Raw genomic sequence first — 20,012 nt, forward strand, 5'->3', positions numbered from 1 at the left:
GGTATGCTTAGTCACAGGAGGAGATAGGAGGTTGGCACAAGATACAGGTCACAAAAACCTTGCTGATAAAACAGGATGCCATAAAGAAGCCAGCCAACACCCGCCAAAACCAAGATGGTGATGAAAGTAACCTCTGGTTATTCTCACTGCTGATTATATACAAATCATAATACATTAGCATGCTCTCTCACCAGACCCATGACAGTTTACAAATACCATGGCAACATCCGGAAGTTACCCTATATAGTCTAAAGAGAGGAGGAACCCTCAGTTCCCGGAAATCCCTGCCCCTTTCCCAGAAAATACGTCAATAATTCATCCTTCATTTAGCATATAATCAAGAAGTAACTATAAGTGTACTCAGCTGAGCAGCCCATGGCACTGTTCTGGCAAAGGAGGAGCCATTCTTTTATTCCTTTACTTTCTTAATAAACTTGCTTTCACTTTACTCTATGGACTCACCCTGAATTCTTTCTTGCACATGGTCCAAGAACCCTCTCTTGGGGTCTGGATTGGGACCCCTTTCCAGTAATAAGAATACCTAAGTGGGACTGGGAGATGTCTATACATGGTGATGGGGAAGGGAATAGGAAGTACAGAAGACAGAAGAGGGGACAGCCAGAGCAGGTGGCTTCAGAGCACAGCTCCTGGAGCAAAGAAAGGATGGAAAGAGGCAGAGGGAGGTTTTTGACCCAGGAGAAGTAAGAATTTTTCAGTGGTGAGTAAAGGAAACTTTTGGCCAGGTATCACATCTGTAATCCCAGCACTTTAGGAGGCTGAGGCAGGAGGATCTCTTGAGCCCAGGAGTTTGAGATTGGTTTGGGCAACATAGCAAGATCCCATCTCTACTAAAAATCAAAAAAATACACAAGGCACGGTGGCTTACACCTGTAAATCCCAGTATTTTTGGAGGCCAAGGCAGGTAGATCACCTAAGGTCAGCAGTTTGAGACCAGCCTGACGAATATGGTGAAACCCCACCTCTACTAAAATTACAAAAATTAGCCGGGCATGGTGGGGTGCACCTATAGTCCCAACTACTTGGGAGGCCGAGGCAGGAGAATCACATGAACCTGGGAGGCAGAGGTTGCAGTGAGCCAAGATCACGCCACTGCACTCCAGCCTGGGCAACAGAGTAAGACTCTGTCTCAAAAAAAAAAAAAAAATCAAAAAAATGGCTGGGCACAGTGTCTCATGCCATAATCCCAGTACTTTGGGAGGCTGAGCAGCTGGCAGATCACCTGAGGTCAGGAGTTCAAGACCAGCCTGGCCAACATGGTGAAACTCGGTCTCTACTAAAAATAAAAAAATTGGCCAGGCATGTCTGGGTGTGGTGGCTCATGCCTGTAATCCCAGCACTTTGGGAGGCCAAGACAGGTGGATCACGAGGTCAAGAGATTGAGACCATCCTGGCTAACACGGTGAAACCCTGTCTACTAAAAATAGAAAAAATAGTCAGGCATGGTGGTGGGCGCCTGTAGTCCCAGCTACTCGGGAGGCTGAGGCAGGAGAATGGTGTGAACCCAGGAAGCGGAACTTGCAGTGAGCCGAGATCATGCCACTGCACTCCAGCCTGGGTGACAGAGCAAGATTCCATCTCAAAAAAAAAAAAAAAAAAAAAATGGCTGGGCATGATGGCAGATGCCTGTAGTCCCAGCTACTTGGGAGGTTGAGGCAGGGGAATAGCTTGAACCCGGGAGGTAGAGGTTGCAGTGAGCCAAGATCCCACCACTGCACTCCAGCCTGGGCAACAGAGGGAGACTCTGTCTCAAAAAAAAAAAAAAGGTGGGGGGGGCCAGGTGAGGTGGTTTATACCTGTAATCCCAGCACTTTGGGAGGCTGAGGCGGGAGGATCACAAGGTTAGGAGTTTGAGACCAGCCTGTCCAACATGGTGATACCCCATCTGTACTAAAATACAAAAAATTAGCCGGGCATGGTGGTGCATGCCTGTCATCCCAGCTACTCGGGAGGCTGAGGCAAGAGAATCACTTGGACTCAGGAAGCAGAGGTTGTGGTGAATGGAGATCATGCCGCTACACTCCAGGCTGGGCAACAGAGCAAGTCTCCATCTCAAAAAAAAAAAAAAATTAAAAAAATTAGTCTGGCATGGTGGCGTATGCCTATAGTCCCAGCAATCGGGAGGTTGAGGTGAAGAAAAAGAAAAGAAACTTTCATCCTTGGGGCTGTTTGAGCACAGAGCCAAGTGATCACATGTCAGAGCTTCTCACAGTCCTTTTTTTTTTTTTTTTGGATTTTTAGTGAAGATGGGGTTTCACCATGTTGGCCAGGCTGGTCTCAAACTCTTAACCTCAGGCGATCTGCCCAAAGTGCTGGGATTACAGGCGTGAGCTACTGTGCCTGGCTTTCTCACAATCCTTAAACCCAAAAGTCTATACTTCTTATTTTAAAATTCCAGGTGCTTCTCTTTCTAGGCTGGAAAGATATTCCCCTAAAGTCAATTCAGGTTCATAGTTGAATTCCTATCTAGGGATTCTAGGAAGGCAACAGAATAAGGATCTTTGAGGTTTAAAAGCCTTTTTTCTTTGCTTTCTCTTCTTTTAAAAAAGGGAGGGGGGCTGGATGTGGTGGCTCATATCTGTAATCCCAGCACTTTGGGAGGCCGAGGCAGGTGGGTCACTTGAGCTCAGGAGTTCAAGACCAGCCTGGGCAACATGGTGAAACCCCATCTCTACAAAAAAAATACAAAAATTAGCCAGGCATGGTGGTGCACGTCTGCAGTCCCAGCTACTTGGGAAGCTGAGGTGGTAGGATCACCTGAGCTGGGGGAGTTTGAGGCTACAGTGAACCAAGACTACACCACTGCACTCAAGCCTGAGTGACAGAACAAGACTCTGTCTCAAAAAAAAAAAAAAGAAAAAAGAAAGAAAAGAAAAGAAAGAAAAAAGGGGAAAAAAAAGAAAAGAAAGCATGGTTAATACAAGTTGAAACATAGTAGTTAACTAGTAGTTGCCTGGTGCGGTGGCTTTTGCCTGTAATCGCAGCCTTTTGGGAGGCCGAGGTGGGCGGATCACGAGGTCAGGAGATCGAGACCATCCTGGCTAACATGGTGAAACCCCGTCTCTACTACAAATATAAAAAATTAGCCGGGCGTGGTGGCAGGTGCCTGTAGTCCCAGATACTTGGGAGGCTGAGGCAGGAGAATGGCGTGAACCCGGGAGGCGGAGCTCACAGTGAGCCAAGATCGTGCCACTGCACTCCAGCCTGGGCGACAGAGCGAGACTCCATCTAAAAAAAAGAAAAAAAAAAAAGTAGTTAATGCTACATGGTTTGGAGTCAGACTCTGCCTAGATCCAAATCCTTGCTCTTCAGCTGTGTGACTTTGAGCCAGTTGCTTAACTTCCCTGTACCTTGATTTTCTTAATCAAGAAAGATTAAGATTTTCTTAATCAAGAGAGAAATAATTCTAGCCTCAAAAATTGCAAGGTTTTTTTTGTTTGTTTGTTTTTCTGTTTTTGAGATGGAGTCTCACTCTGTCGCCCAGGCTGGAGTGCAATGGCATGATCTCAGCTCACTGCAACCTCCACCTCCCGGGTTCAAGTGATTCTCCTGCCTCAGCCTCCCGAGTAGTGGGATTACAGGAGCCTTGCACCACACCCAGCTAATTTTTGTATTTTTAGTGGAGATGGGGTCTCGCCACATTGGCCAGACTGGTCTTGAACTCCTGACCTCAGGTGATCCACCCACTTCAGCCTCCTAAAGTGCTAGGATTACAGGCATGAGCCACCACACACAGCTATAAATTGCAAGTATCAAATGAACTAAAATGTAAAGTCCTTAGAACCTTCTAAGGTTTGCCCATATTGAACACTCAATAAATGTTTGCTCTCATTAAAAATAAGGGAAGACCCGGGCGTGGTAGCTCACGCCTGTAATCCCAGCACTTTGGGAGGCCGAAGTGGGTGGATCACAAAGTCAGGAGTTTGAGACCAGCCTGGCCAATATGGCGAAACCCCGTTTCTACTAAAAATACAAAAATTAGCCGAGCATGGTGGTGGGCACCTGTAGTCCTAGCTACCTGGGAGGCCAAGGCAGGAGAATCACTTGAACCTGGTAGGTGGAGGTTGCAGTGAGCAGAGATCACGCCATTGCACTCCAGCCTGGGCAACAGAGTGAGACTCTGTCTCAAAAATAAAATAAAATAAAATAAAAAGGAGGAAATATACCCAAAATAAACATGTACATATATTCACCATAACACACGTTCAAGAAGATTCATAGCACCAAACTCATAATAGCTCCAGACTAGAAACAACCCAAATGTCCATCGACAGAAAATAGTGATATATTCAGGCAGTGAATACTACACACAATGAGAATGAATAAACTACAACTACACACAGAAATACAGATGAATCTCACAAACATAATATTGAGCAAAAGAAGTCACAAAAGACATATACTGCCTGATTCCGTTTACAGAAAATTCAAAACTAGACGAAACAAATCTATGTTGTTAGAAATCAAGATAGTGCTTTTCCTTGGAGTAAGGGTAATGATCAGAAAGAGGCTTCTGTGGGTACTGATAATGCTCTTTTTTGTGATCTGCTTACTGAAGTGTGTTGACTTTGTGAAAATTTAACCGTATACTTTCAATTTGTTTATTTTTAATATGTTTGTTATACTCCAATTAAATGATTTCCTTTTTTTTTTTTTTTTTTTTTTGAGACAAACTCTCACTCTGTCGCCCAGGCTGGAATGCAGTGGCGCAATCTCGGCTCACTGCTAGCTCCACCCCCCGGGTTCACGCCATTCTCCTGCCTCAGCCTCCCAAGTAGCTGGGACTGCAGGCGCCCACCACTACGCCCAGCTAATTTTTTGTATTTTTAGTAGAGACGGGGTTCACATGTTAGTGAGGATGGTCTCAATCTCCTGATCTCGTGATCCGCCCATCTCGGCCTCCCAAAGTGCTGGGATTACAGGCATGAGCCACCGCGCCCGGCCAAATTATTTCTCAAAAGTCAAAAGTGGCAGGGAATAATATGCACAGTCTTACGCTCATAAATAACTACCATTGTCATTTTGGAGTGGATTCATCTGGACAATTTCTACACATATATAAACATATAAATAGGCCAGGTGCGGTGGCTCACGCCTGTAATCCCAGCACTTTGGGAGGCTGAGGCAGGTGGATCACCTGAGGTCAGGAGTTTGAGACCAGCCTGGCCAACATGGCAAAACCCTGTCTCTACTAAAAATACAAAAATAAGCTAGGCATGGTGGCACGCACTTATAATCCCAGCTACTCAGGAGGCTGAGGCAGGAGAATCACTTGAACCTGGCAGAGGGAGGTTGCAGTGAGCTGAGATCACTGCTCTCTAGCCTGGGCAACAGAGCAAGACTCCATCTCAAAAACAAAAACATATAAATAGATGAGCTTATACTACACTATTTTTTTTTTCACCTATCACCTAATTTTTTCACTTATTAATATAAATCTTAAACACTATTTCATGTACAACATTATTCTTAGTGGTTATAGAGTATCACATGTGCATACCACAGTTAATTTAATAAACTCTCTATAGCCAGGCATGGTGGCTCATGCCTGTAATCCCAGCACTTTGGGAGGCCGAGGCGGGCAGATCACCCAAGATCAGGAGTTCAAGACCAGCTTGGCCAACATGGTGAAACCCCGTCTCCACTGAAAAATACAAAAATTAGCCAGGCATGGTGGCAGGCACCTTAATCCCAGCTACTTGGGAGGCAGAGGCAGGATAATTGTTTGAACCCAGGAGGCAGAGGTTGCAGTGAGTGGAGATCAAGCCATTGCGCTCAAACCTGGGGGACAAGAGTGAGACTTCTCTCAAAAATAAAAAATAAAAATAATAAACTCTCTGTAGCTGAACATTTAAGCTATCTCTACATTTTTGCTATATAAAGAACACTTGGCAACAAGTATTTTTAATTCATTTTTATACTAGTTTTCCATTATTTTATCCTTGTATTTTTGCTGAGAACTTTTTTTTCTTACCTCACTCGTTCTTTCCTCTTCACCCCCTTTCTCCTTGCTCATTCTTCATGCTCAAACATACCTAAATATCTATAAGGGTTTAATTCTTGTTCACTTTACAAAAATAGAATCAGCCAGACACAGTGGCTCAAGCCTGTAATCCTAGCACTTTGGGAGCCCAAGGCAGGAGGATAGCTTGAGGCCAGGAGTTCCAGCAGCCTGGGCAACTCGGTGAGATCACATCTCTATACTAAATAGAGAAATTAGCCAAGTGTGGTGGTACACACCTATAGTCCTAACTACTCAGGAGGCTGAGGTAGGAGAATTGCTTGAGCTCGGGAATTTGAAGTTATAGTGAGCTATGATCTCACCACTACACTCCAGCCTGGGTGTTGGAGTGAGATCTTGTCTCTTGAAAAAAAAAATCATAGGTTTTCTTCTGAAATGTGCTGGTTTCATTTTGCCAAAGCTCACAGAAGCCCCTCTAGAGCACCTGATATGGCTCTAACATATATTTTAAGTAGCTGCCACAATATCCGGTGTGATGGGTATACCATGATTTTAGTCAATCATTCTCTTATTGAGAACACCCAAGTTATTTCTAGGGCTTAAACATTACAAAAAATCCTGCAATAAATGTCATTGTGTGTATGACCTTATGTGCCCATTGCCAATTTATTGCCTCTTCCAAATTCATCCTTTTTGATGGCTCTGTAAATAACAGTTCTGGGCCCTTTAAATATTTTCCTTTCCTAGTGATGCTGAAGCTTTATCAGTAGAGGGCGCTAGAGTTGAAGGAGAGTCTCTTGCTTCCTGGTTCCTGTGTGCTTCCTTGGCCGTCTCCTTGCAGTCAACTTGGTGTCTTAATCCTCTGCTCCTGCAATGCATGGCGGTTCATGCACCAACAGCCGCAGCTTCCTCCCAGTACTCTCCCCCAGGGAGTTTTATAGAAGAGTTCCTACAGTGAGACATCTCCCTGTGAACAGCTTTCCCCAGCACCCTAGAAGACAGATATTTAACACCTTTCAGAGAATGGATTTCCAGTCAGTTCCACTGATTTCTGTCACTTAGTGAGCCACAGCCATGTCCGTTCCAACAAGATCTGGATCTCAGCCGTAGGTCTTCCTTGGATCTTCTATCTCATTTATGGGGTTAGTGGTTGCTTCCTAACCTAACCACTTCCTTTTTGTTTGTTTCTGTTTGTTTGAGACAAAGTTTCGCTCTGTCACCCATGCTGGAAGGCAACAGCACGATCTCGGCTCACTGCAACTTCTGCCTCCTGGGTTCAAGCGATTCTCTGGTCTCAGCCTCCAGAGTAGCTGGGATTACAGGCATGCACCACCATGCCCCGCTAGTTTTTTGTATTTTTAGTAGAGATGGGGTTTCACCATGTTGGCCAGGCTGGTCTCCAACTCCTGACCTCAGGTGATCCACCTGCCTCGGCCTCCCAAAGTGCTAGGATTACAGACGTGAGCCACTGTACACGGCCTGCTTCCTATATTCTTTAGAATTCTAATTCTTACTAGTCAATCCCTCATTACTCCAATCTTCTGTTATAGTTAATAATTCTTCATATTAAACTTCTCTGTTTGAATTATTAAGTGGTTTTTCTCTCTTGATTCTACTCAGACTGAGACACTACCTGCCATGTTGCATGGGTGGAGTGTGCTATAGTTTTCCTCTATCATTTACCTACTGAAGGCATCCAGGTTGTTGCTAGGTTTTAGCCAATACACATAAATCTGCAATAAATATCCTTGTACATATAACTTTTTGTACTGGTGGTTTTATGTCTGAATGTTCTATCTCAAAATTGGAATTGCTGCTTCAAGCCACCAAGGAGCTCTCGTCACCAGCCAGACCCATTCTCCTCACTCCCCACTTTCACCGAATGGTTTTGTCTTTTACCTGATTAAGAAAATGAAAGTTATCTCACGTGATGGCTGCATGTCCATTTCAAAGTATCTTGGTTTTCATCCTTCCTCTTTCTTTATGCTTTTCTCTAAGGAAAAGTGTCCCTCCCTTCTCCATGCATTCATTTAACTAGCATTTGCTGAGCTCCTTCTATAAGACTGGCCCTGTGCCAGTGGCTACAGATATGGAGATAAACAGGAATTGGTCCCTGCACACACAGTGCCGGTTACCTATCCTGGAGTTTACTTCTTATGGCCTCTCTCTTATCTCTTCACTTTTTTTTTTTTTAGATGGACACTCGCTCTGTCACCCAGTTTGGAGTGCAGTGGCGCAATCTTGGCTCACTGCAACCTCCGCCTCCTGGGTTCAAGTGATTCTCCTGCCTCAGCCTCCTGAGTAGCTGGGACTATAGGTGCAAGCAACCACACCCAGCTAATTTTTGTATTTTTAGTAGACACGGGGTTTCACCATGTTGGCCAGGCTAGTCTCGAACTCCTGACCTCAAGTGATGAGGCTGCCTCGGCCTCCCAAAGTGCTAGGATTACAGGCATGAACCACCGCACCCAGCCACTTCAGACACTTACTATTGTGTTTTCCCTTCAGCCTGCGTGTGTGCTCTCATCCTTCCTCTGAGGATAGTTTGCCTGGACCCAGCTTCCCTTTCACACTACTGTCCTGACACTTTTCCTTTATTGCCAGACTTCCCAGTGGTGGCCTTGGCTCACTGCCCCTGCTGTTTCTCATCTCATTTTCTCTTTGTCTCACGTGTCCATGTGAAGAGACCACCAAACAGGCTTTGTGTGAGCAACAAGGCTGTTATTTCACCTGGGTGCAGGTGTGCTGAGTCTGAAAAGAGAGTCAGCAAAGGGTGGTGGATTATCATTAGTTCTTATATGTTTTGGGATAGGTGGTCGAGTTAGGAACTGTGTTTTGTGGGCAGGGGGTGGATCTCACAAAGTACATTCTCAAGGGTGGGGAGAATTACAAAGAAACTTCTTAAGGGTGGGGAGATTACAAAGTACATTGATCAGTTAGGGTGGGGCAGAAACAAATTACAATGGTGGAATGTCATCAGTTAAGGCTATTTTCACTTCTTTTGTGGATCATCAGTTGCTTCAGGAAGTCTGGATGTATACGTGCAGGTCACAGGGGATATGATGGCTTAGCTTGGGTTCAGAGGCCTGACATTCCTGTCTTCTTAAATTAATAAGAAAAATAAAACAAAATAGTGGTAAAGTGTTGGGGTGGCAAAAATTTTTGGGGGTGGTATGGCGAGATAATGGGCGATGTTTCTCAGGGCTGCTTCGAGCAGGATTGGGGTGGCATGGGAACCTACAATGGGAGAGATTCAACTGAAGAAAGATTTTGGGGTAAGGGGTGATATTGTGGGGTTGTTGGAAGGAGCATTTGTCGTATAGAATTATTGGTGATGGCCTGGATGCGGTTTTGTATGAATTGAGAAACTAAACGAAAGACACAAGTTCCAAATAAAAGAAGGAGAAAAATAGGTATTAAAGGACTAAGAATTGGGAGTACCCAGGACGTCCAATTAGAGAGTATCCAAGGGGTTTCAGTGTTATTGTTTGCTTGATTGGTGAGTTTTTGGGCTCTATCCTTGAGATTTTTTATGTTGTTATATACCGGGCCAGATTGATTTAGGTAAAAACAACACTCTTCATTTAAAAATATACAAAGTCCTCCTTTTTCAGCAGTGAGTAAATTGAGGCCTCAGCAATTTTGGAGGAAAGAGAAATGCAAAGCCAGCAATTGTTTGTTAAAGAAGGATTAGAAATGGCTAGGAGAGAGTGAGATTGATAGTGTGGTGGAGATAGCTGGGGAGAGGTAGAGGGTGGCATAAGAACGGGAACCAGAATAAGAGTGAGTATAAAAGTAAAGACTAGGACTTCATCAGTGTGAAAGTATTGGAGTGTACTTTGTCACTGAGGATCTTCTATCCACTTAAACAGAGACTTAAGGGTGGCAGTTTGAGGTAAAACCAGGCGCCACTGAATACCAAGAGCCTGAGAAACTGAGGTGGGAAGGCCAAACTGAGGAATTATGTCTGACAGAAGGGAAGAATTGACCACAGTGGCCTTCTCAGACCTCGTGGGAAAGACCTCTACCCATCCAGTGAAAGTGTCTACCTAGACCAGGAGGTATTTTAGTTTCCTGACTCGAGCATGTGAGTAGTCAATTTGCCAGTCCTGGGTGGGGGCAAATCCATGAGCTTGATGTGTAGGGAAGGGAGGGGGCCTGAACAATCCCTGAGGAGTAGTAGAATAGCAGATGGAACAACTAAGAAGTGATTTCCTTGAGGATAGATTTCCACGATGGAAAGGAAATGAGAGATTCTAAGAGGCGGGCTAGCGGCTTGTAACCTACATGGAAGAGGTTATGAAATGACGATAGAATAGAATGGGCCTGTGAGACTGGAAGGAGATATTTTCCTTGGTCCAAGAACCATTTGCCTTGTGTGGGAAGAGACTGATAGGTGGAAGTTTCAGTGGGGGAGTAGGTGGGAGTGACCAGATGAGAAGGAGAAAAACTGGCCGTGAGGGACAGAAGTTAGAAAGCTAGCTGCTTTTTTAGCTACCTTATCAGCATAAGCGTTGCCCTGAGTGATGGGATCTGATGCCTTTTGATGGCCCTTGCAGTGTAAGACTCCAGCTTCCTTTGGAAGTAAAGCAGCCTTGAGAAGAGTTTTTATTAAAGAGGCATTAATGATGGAGGACCCTTGTGTAGTGAGGAAACCTCTTTCAGCCCATATAACAGCACAGTGGTGCAAGATATGGAAGGCATATTTAGAGTCAGTATAAATACTGACGCCTAGTCCTTTTGCAAGAGTGAGGGTTCGAGTTAAGGCAATGAGTTCGGCTTGCTGAGAGGTAGTGGAGAGGGGCAGAGCAGTAGCCTCAATGACAGATGTGGGATATACTACAGCATAGCCTGCCTTTGCTGGTGTGTGGTGAACTGCCTGGTGGAACTGCCATCAATAAACCAAGTGTGATCAGGGTGAGGAACAGGAAAGAAGGAAATATGGGGAAATGGAGTGAATGTCAGGTGTATCAGAGAAATGCAGTCATGGGGGTCAGGTGTGGTATCAGGAATAATGAGGGAGGCCAGATTGAAGTCCAGGCCAGGAACAATGGTTAACTGTGGGAGACTCAACAAAGACTGAGTACAGTTGAAGGAGCCGGGGTTGGGGAGGGGAGGAGAAAGTATACGTGTCAGGTGTGAGGAAGAAAATAGATTTTGGAAGTTATGAGAACTGTAGAGAGTGAGTTGAGCATAGTTTGTGATTTTTAGGGTGTCTAAAAGTATTAGGGTGGCAGCAGCCACTGCACAGAGACATGATGGCCAGCCTAAAATAGTAAGGTCAAGTAGTTTGGACAAAAAGGTTACAGGGCGTGGTCCCGGCTCTTGTGTAAGAATTTTTACCACACAGCCCTGTACTTTGGCTGTATGTAATGAAAAGGGTTGGGATGAGTTAGGGAAAGCCAGCGTGGGGGCAGCTTCTAGGGCTGTTTTTAAGGAACAGAAAGAGGAGTGGCGAAAGGATTTAGGATCTATGGAGTTAGCTAGGTTTGGTTTTGTGAGTTTATATAATGGTTTTGTTAGGACGGCAAAACCAGGTATCTAAAGGCGAAAGTATCCTACCATGCCCAGGAAGGAAAGGAGTTGTAGTTTTGTAGAAGGGGTTGGGGTTTGGGAGATTAGCCAGACATGATCAGCAGGGAGAGCACGTGTTTTCATGAAGAATTATGTAGAGATAGGCAATGGATGAGGAAGAAATTTGGGCTTGACTGAAGTAATGGGGGCTGTCTGTGAAGCCTTGCAGCAGTACAGCCCAGGTAATTTGCTGAGCCTGATGGGTGTCAGGGTCAGTCCAAGTGAAAGCGAAGAGAGGCTGGGATGAAGGGTGCAAAGTAATAGTAAAGAAAGCATGTTTGAGATCCAGAACAGAATAATGGGTTATGGAGGGGTTGTGGAGGGAGGTATTGAGCATAGGAGAGTATACAGTGTTGGCACCATGGGGTGGATAGGTAAGACAATTTGGTTGATAAGGCACAGATCCTGAACTAACCTGTAAGGCTTGTCCGGTTTTTGGACAGGTAAAATGGGGGAATTTTAGGGAGAGTTTATAGCCTTTAAAAGGCCATGCTGTAACAGGCAAGTGATAACAGGCTTTAATCCTTTTAAAGCCTGCTGTGGGATGGGATATTGGCGTTGAGCAGGGTAACGGTGATTAGGTTTTAATGGGATGGTAAGGGGTGCATCATTTGTCACCAAGGAGGGAGTAGAGGTATCCTATACTTGTGGATTAAGGTGGGGGGATGTGAGAGGAAGATGCGAAGGAGGCTTTGGGTTGGGAAGAAGGGTGGCAATGAGATGTGGCTGTAGTCCAGGAATAGTCAGGGAAGCAGATAATTTAGTTAAAATGTCTCAACCAAAAAAGGGAACTGGGCAGGTGGGGATAACTAAAAAGGAGTGCATAAAAGAATATTGTCCAAGCTGGCACCAGATTTGGGGAGTTTTAAGAGGTTTAGAAGCCTGGCAGTCAATACCCACAACAGTTATGGAGGCAAAGGAAATAGGACCTTGAAAAGAAGGTAATGTGGAGTGGGTAGCCTCCATATTGATTAAGAAGGGTACGGACTCACCCTCCACTGTAAGAGTTACCCGAAGCTCAGCATCCATGATGGTTCAGGAAGTTTCCAAGGCGATTGGGCAGCATCAGTCATCAGCCGCTAAGTCGAGAAGATCTGGGAAGGAGTCAGTCAGAGAGCCTTGGGCCAGAGTTCCAGGGACTCTGGGAGTGGCTGCTGGGTGAGTTGGACAGTCCAATTTTCAGTGGGGTCCCACACAGATGGGACACGTCTTAGGAGGAATCGCGGGCTGTGGGCATTCCTTGGCCCAGTGGCCAGATTTCTGGCACTTGTAGCAAGCTCCTGGGGGAGGAGGTTCTGGAGGAACCCCTGGCAGCTGTGGTTCAGGCATTTGGAAGTTCTTTGTGCTGGAGATGTGGCTGGGGTTTGTCTCACAGTGGAGGCAAGGAATTGCAACTCAGAAATACATTGCTACTTGGCTGCCTCTACTCTATTACAGTACACCTTGGAGGTGAGGTTAAGTCCTGTTGTGAGGTTTGAGGGTTGGAATCTAATTTTTGGAGCTTTTTCTAATGTTGGGAGCAGATTGGGTAATAAAATGCATATTGAGAATAAGACGGTCTTCCTCTGGGGGCCTTCCTCTGGGGTCTAGGTCAGGAAAGCATCTAAGGGTTGTTGTCAAATGGACCATGAACTGGGTTTTTATATTTGATGAAAAAGAGCCTAAATGCTAACTGATTTGGGAGAGGTCGGATAAAGAAAAAAGGAGCATTAACCTTGACTGTGCCTTTAGCTCCAGCCATCTCTTTAAGAGGAAATTGTTGGACAGTTGGGGGAGGGCTAGTTGTGTAACGAAACTGTAAGCCAGACTGGGTGTGAGGAGGGGAGGTGATAGAAAGATTATAGGGTGGGGGAGCAGAGGCTGAGGAAGAATTGGGACCTGGCTTGGCCTGGTAAGGAGCAGCCTGGGGAGAAGGAGAGAGGTCAGATGAGTCCGTAGAAAAGAAGGATTCAAAGGACTCAGAGCTTGGGGTGGAGACTGAAGGAACAGACAGGAGAGAAAGAAGAAAGATTTGGGACACATCTCATTGGGAGCAGAGACTCGGGAGGGACCAACGTGTAAAAGAATGCCTGGATGTCAGGCACCTCAGACCATTTGCCCATTTTTCGACAAAAATTATCTAGGTCTTGTAGGATGGAAAAATCAAAAGTGCTGTTTTCCGGCCATTTAGAACCATTGTCGAGTTTGTATTGGGGCCAAGCAGTGTTGCAGAAGAAAATAAGATGCTTAGATTTTAGGTCAGGCGAGAGTTGAAGAGGTTTTAAGTTCTTGAGAACATAGGCTAAGGGAGAAGAAGGAGGAATGGAGGGTGGAAGGTTGCCTATAGTGAAGGAGGCAAGTTTAAAGAGAAGGGTAGAGACATGGAGCGGGGGGAGGGGAGCAGCCCTGGGCTGCAACGTGGGTGAGCAGCCAAAGCAGGCATCCCTGCAGTTGACTTGCCACCAAGGGAATGTGGGTGAATGACCAAGGCAGGCGTCCCCGCGGAGATCAGACACCAATGGAACATGGGTGAATAATCAGAGAGGCGTCCCCACAATGATTAAACACCAAGGGAAGCCTGCCTTCCCGAGTCCATGACCGGCACCGGAGTTTTGCATCCACGGATAAAATGTGTCTCCTTTGTCTCTACCAGAAAATGAAAGGAATTGAAATTAAGAGAAGGGAGAGATTGAAGGGTGGCACCAAGATTGAAAGGAGAAAGAGGTTGAAGGATAGTGAGAGAAGTTGGAGAAGAGAGTAAAAAGAGGCCGCTTACCTGATTTAAAATCGGTGAGATGTTCCTTGGGCTGGTTGGTCTGAGGACCCGAGGTCGTAAGTGGATCTCTTCATGGAGTGAGGGTGAGGACAGGGGACTGGTCTTCTGAAGGAGTCCCACTGACCCAGGTCTTTGGCACCAAATGTTTCACATGTCCGTGTGAAGAGACCACCAAACAGGCTTTGTGTGAGCAACATGGCTGTTATTTCACCTGGGTGCAGGTGGGCTGAGTCTGAAAAGAGAGTCAGCAAAGGGTGGTGGATTATCATTAGTTCTTATAGGTTTTGGGATAAGCAGTGGAGTTAGGAACAGTGTTTTGCAGGCAGGGGATGGATCTCACAAAGTACATTCTCAAGGGTGGGGAGAATTACAAATAATCTTCTTAAGGGTGGGGGAGATTACAAAGTACATTGATCAGTTAGGGTGGGGCAGAAACAAATTACAATGGTGGAATGTCATCAGTTAAGGCTATTTTCACTTCTTTTGTGGATCTTCAGTTGCTTCAGGCGATCTGGATGTATACGTGCAGGTCACAGGGGATATGATGGCTTAGCTTGGGCTCAGAGGCCTGACACTCTTCTCCCCTTGTAACCTGGGCTCTGCACTGCCCCCTCCCATACTCTACTGAAACTACTGTCTAGGAAATCAACAATTAACTACAAATCTCAGTCCAAAGGACCCTTCCCATGCTTCATGGTGCTCAACATCTCTGCACTTCAGTCCTACTGAACTCCTTTTCCTCCTCCCCCTTCTTCTCCTCTTCCTCCTCCTCCTCTCCCTCCTCCTCTTCCTCCTTTTCCCCTTCAAAAAGTATGGTATCCTTACTTTAATTGCAAATGATAGAAAACCTAACTCAAACTAATTTTTTTTTTATTTTTTTGAAACAGGGTCTTACTCCGACGCCCAGGCTGAAGTGCAGCAGCCAAATCTCGGCTCACTACAATCGCTGTCTCCTGTGTTCAAGCGATTCTTCTGCCTCAGCCTCCCAAGTAGCTGGCATTACAGGCTCCCACCACTACACCTGGCTAATTTTTGTATTTTTAGTCAAGACGGAAATGTTGAGACCATGTTGGTCAGGCTGGTCTCAAACTGCTGACTTCAAGTGATCCACCCACCTCAACTGTCTAAAGTGCCGAGATTACAGGAGTGAGCCACTGCACCTGGCCCTAACTCAAACTAATTTAAACCTAAAGAATACTATGTAGTAAAAGTATAAATATGTGCATGGAAATGATAAACTCCACACTCACGATAATTATTAGTTCAGTGGGGGCCGGGTGCAGTGGCTCATGCCCATAATCCCAGCACTTTGGGAGGCCTAGGCAGGCAGATCACTTGAGGTCAGGAGTTCGAGACCAGCCTGGCCAACATAGTAAAACCCTGTCTCTACTAAAAAAAAAAAAAAAAAATTAGCTGGGCATGGTGGCAGGCACCTATAATCCCAGCTACCGGCCACTCAGGAGGGAGGCTGAAGCAGGAGAATAGCTTGAACGTGGGAGACAGGGGTTGCAGTGAGCCAAGATTGTGCTGGTGCACTCCAGCCTGGGCAACAGAGCAAGACTCTGTCTCTCAAAAAAAAAAAAAAGGAAATGTTATCGCTAGGCATGTGACAGAAATGTTTAACATGTGGAGAAAATTAGCAGCAGGTCCATGAAAACTGACAAATGAATAAACAAAGCAATTATTGATTCTAAGAAAATGAGTTGTACATAAAAGGAGACATGTTTGTAGTATACTATGTGCCTCAACAGTAAACAATAGTTACATAAGAATACTGTACATGTGGACTATTGTCTTTCTAAAACACTGTGGTATTATCTATGTTGAGAGATTACAGGAGTAGGGTAGGCAGGGATGGAATGAGAAAGCTACATCCTTATCTAGCACAGTGAGATGTCATCCCTAGAGTCCCAACTATTGTGGCAGCTGAGGCGGCAGGATCGCTTGAGCCCAGGACTTTGAAGCTGCAGCCATGATTGCACCACTGCACTCCAGCCTGGGTGACAGAGCAAGACCTCATCTTTAAAACAAATCAATTAATAAGACTGCAAAATCAAGACATAGCAAACAATAAAGATATTATTTAGACATGTCAAATTTGAATACCAGGGAAGCATCAAGAGGACTTGAGAATGGTTGCCTCTGAGGTGGCAACCTGGGGAATATAGGGTGGGGAGGGATAAAATACTCCTAAAAATAAGTTTTTTGTTTGTTTGGAATTTTTTGGGTGTTTTTTGTTGTTTCTGTTTTTTGTTTTTTTGAGACAGAGTCTTGCTCTGTCACCCAGGCTGAAGTGCAGTGGCACAGTCTTGGCTCACTGCAACTTCCGCCTCCCCTTCCGCCTCCGCCTCCGCCTTGAACCCTGAGGCAGGGTTCAAGTGATTCTCCTGCCTCAACCTCCAAAGTAGCTGGGATTACAAGCGTGTGCCACCATATCCAGCGATAATCCCAGCTAATTTTTGTATTTTTAGTGGCAACGGGATTTCACCATGTTGGCCAGGCTCAGACTTCTGACCTCAAGTTATCCGCCTGCCTCAGCCTCCAAAAGTACTGGGATTACAGGCGTGAGCTACCATGCCTGGCCCACTCAACCAACTGTAAACTAGAAAATGTTTAAATTTACCTATAGCCTGGAAGCACTGTCTCCCCACTTCCCCACCCTCTGCCCACTTCAAATTGTCCTGCCTTTCTGGACCAAACCAATGTATTTCTCAAATGTATTTGATTGATGTCTCATGCCTCCCTAAAATGTATAAAATCAAGCTGTACCCCGACCACCTTGGGCACATGTTCTGAGGACCTCCTGAGGGCTGTGTCATGGGTCATGGTCACTCATGTTTGGCACAGAATAAATATCTTCAGATATTTTACAGAGTTTAACTGTTTTTGTTGACATACTTAGTAAAAAATAAAATAGGTTTTCCCAGAGTCAAACCATAAAGAAAAAAAAGTTTTTAGGCAGGGTGTGGTGGCTTACACCTGTAATCCCAGCATTCTGGGAGGCCGAGGCAGGAGGATCACAAGGTCAAGAGATGGAGACCATCCTGGCCAACATGGTGAAACCCCATCTCTACTAAAAGTATAAAATTTAGTTGGGCGTGGTGGCACGAGACTTTAGCTCCAGCTACTTAGGAGGCTGAGGCAGGAGAATTGCTTGAACCCGGTAGGAAGAGGTTGCAGTAAGCCGAGATCATGCCACTGTACTCCAGCCTGGCCACTGAGCAAGACTCCGACTCAAAAAAAAAAAAAAAAGAAAAAACGGAATTAAAACATTTTTTATTCCCTTAAAAAGGATTGTAGACCCTAGGCATTATGTCTACTATGTTTGAGGGATATGTTGTTCCTGCCTGATTTAGGCTTGGATGGAATAGTTTCTTTGACTTAATCATGGGAAATGATGATTAAATTATATTAATTAAGTTATAGCCAGGGGTTGGTGGTGCTACCCTAGAGTTTGGGAATGGGGTCCATCCCACCCAGATGGAATTTCTGCCGTATGATGGGAGAGACAGTGAGATTGATGCCAAAGAAATAATCAAAATACCCACTGCAGATGTGAACAATTAAAAGAAGAAAAAAGCCCAAAAAATTATCAAGTAGCATACGAACAGATGCTAGCTGGTAATCAAGGATAAGCAAAATAAACAACAATGAGATACTTTTCACCCATGAAATTGACAAAAATTTAAGTTTAATAATATCCAGATCTGATGAAGTATAGAGAAAAGGGTGCTCCAATAGCTCCAATATATTGTTGGTGGGAATCTAAATTGGTATGCCCTTTTTGGAGGACAACTTGGTAATAGCTATTAAAATTTTAAATGTACATACCTTCATCCCCCCAATCCAATTTCTAAGTATCTAAATATCTAACATAGGGAAACATGATCAGTATTTGCACAAAAAAGCAGGTGCAAGGACATTCATGGCAGCATTGTTCATGATAATAAACATTTTTAAGCAGCCTTACAATTCATGAATAATAGTCCTGTGGTTAAATAAACTATGTTAAATACATACTCTGGGCCAGGCACAGTGGCTCACGCCTGTAATCCCAGCACTCTGGGAGGTCGAGGCCGGTGGATCACTTGAGGTCAGGAGTTTGAGACCAGCTGGCCAACATGGTTAAACCTCATCTCTACTAATAATGCAAAAACTAGCCGAGTGTGTTGGGGGCCGCCTATAATCCCAGCTACTCGGGAGGCTGAGGCGGAAGAATCGCTTGAACCCAGAAGGCTGAGGTTCCAGTGAGCCGAGATCGTTCCATTGCACTTCAGCTTGTGTGACAGAGCCAGACTCCATCTCAAAAAAAAAAAAAAAAAAACTACAGAATATGATATGATGCAGTAGTTATACAAAACAAAGTAGATCAATTTGTACTGACATGAAAACAGCTATAACACATATTTTAAATTGAAACAAGAGAAAACCCAAGTTACATATTGTCTGAATCTGCTATGGCTGCCGTAACAAAATACCACAGTCCAGTGGCTTAAACAACAACAATTTATTTTCTCACAGTTCTGGAGGCTACAAGTCTAAGATTAAAGTGTCAGCATGGTTGGTTTCTTCTGAGACCTCTTTGCTTGGCTTACAAATTGCTGTTTTCTCATTGTGTCCTCACATGGCCTCTTCTCTGGGCATGTGCATCTCTGGTGTCTCTTCCTTTTCCAATAAGGGCTCCAGGTCTATTGGATCAGGGCCCCATCCCAGTGACCTCATTTAACCTTAATTACCTCTTTTTTTTTCTTTTTTTTGTTTTAAAATGGAGTCTGGCTCTGTGGCCCAGACTGGATAGAGTGCAGTGAGGTGATGTTGGCTCACCGCAACCTCTACCTCCCAAGTTCAAGCAATTCTCCTGCCTCAGCCTCCTGAGTAGCTGGGACTACAGGTGTGCGCCACCATGCCTGGCCAATTTTTTTATTTTTAGTAGAGATGGGTTTTCACCATGTTGGCCAGGCTGGTCTCAAACTCCTGATGTCGGGTGATCTACCTACCTTGGCCTCCCAAAGTGCTGAGATTACAGGCATAAGCCACCACACCTGGCCCTTAATTACACCTCTATTTATTATTATTTTTTTAGAGATGTAGTCTTGCTCTGTCACCCAGGCTGGAGTGTGCAGTGGTGACATTTCAGCTCACTGCAACATTTACCTCCCAGGTTCAAGCGATCCTTGTGCCTCAGCCTCCCATGTAGCTGGGACTACATGCCTGGCTAATTTTTGTATTTTTAGTACAGATGGGGTTTTACCATGTTGGCCAAGCTGGTCTCAAACTCCTGACCTCCAGTGATCAGCCTGCCTCAGCCTCCCGAAGTGCTGGGATTACAGATACGAGCCATCACGCCCGGCTTTAATTACCTTTTCAGAGGCCCTGTCTCCAAATATATTCACATTGCAGGTTAGGGTTAGGGTTTCAATACATGAATTTTGGGGGGACCACAATTCAGCCCACAGCACATATACATATGTATGTGTGTGTCTCATTTCTATAAATAAACCAAGGACACACAACCAAGTTACATGTTTTCAAAGATACATATCCTAGATTTATATTGATATGCTAATATTATATGTTCTATGTATTCTACATATATATAGTACATTTATATATGTACATTATATATTGTACATTAGGCATAATTTTGTGTATACAAACATCTCAGAAGCACACTCAGCAACTTTATATGGTAATATCCTCTAG

Source organism: Pongo pygmaeus, chromosome 9, assembly GCF_028885625.2.
Source record: "Pongo pygmaeus isolate AG05252 chromosome 9, NHGRI_mPonPyg2-v2.0_pri, whole genome shotgun sequence".
In the NCBI taxonomy this organism is placed as follows: Eukaryota; Metazoa; Chordata; class Mammalia; order Primates; family Hominidae; genus Pongo; species Pongo pygmaeus.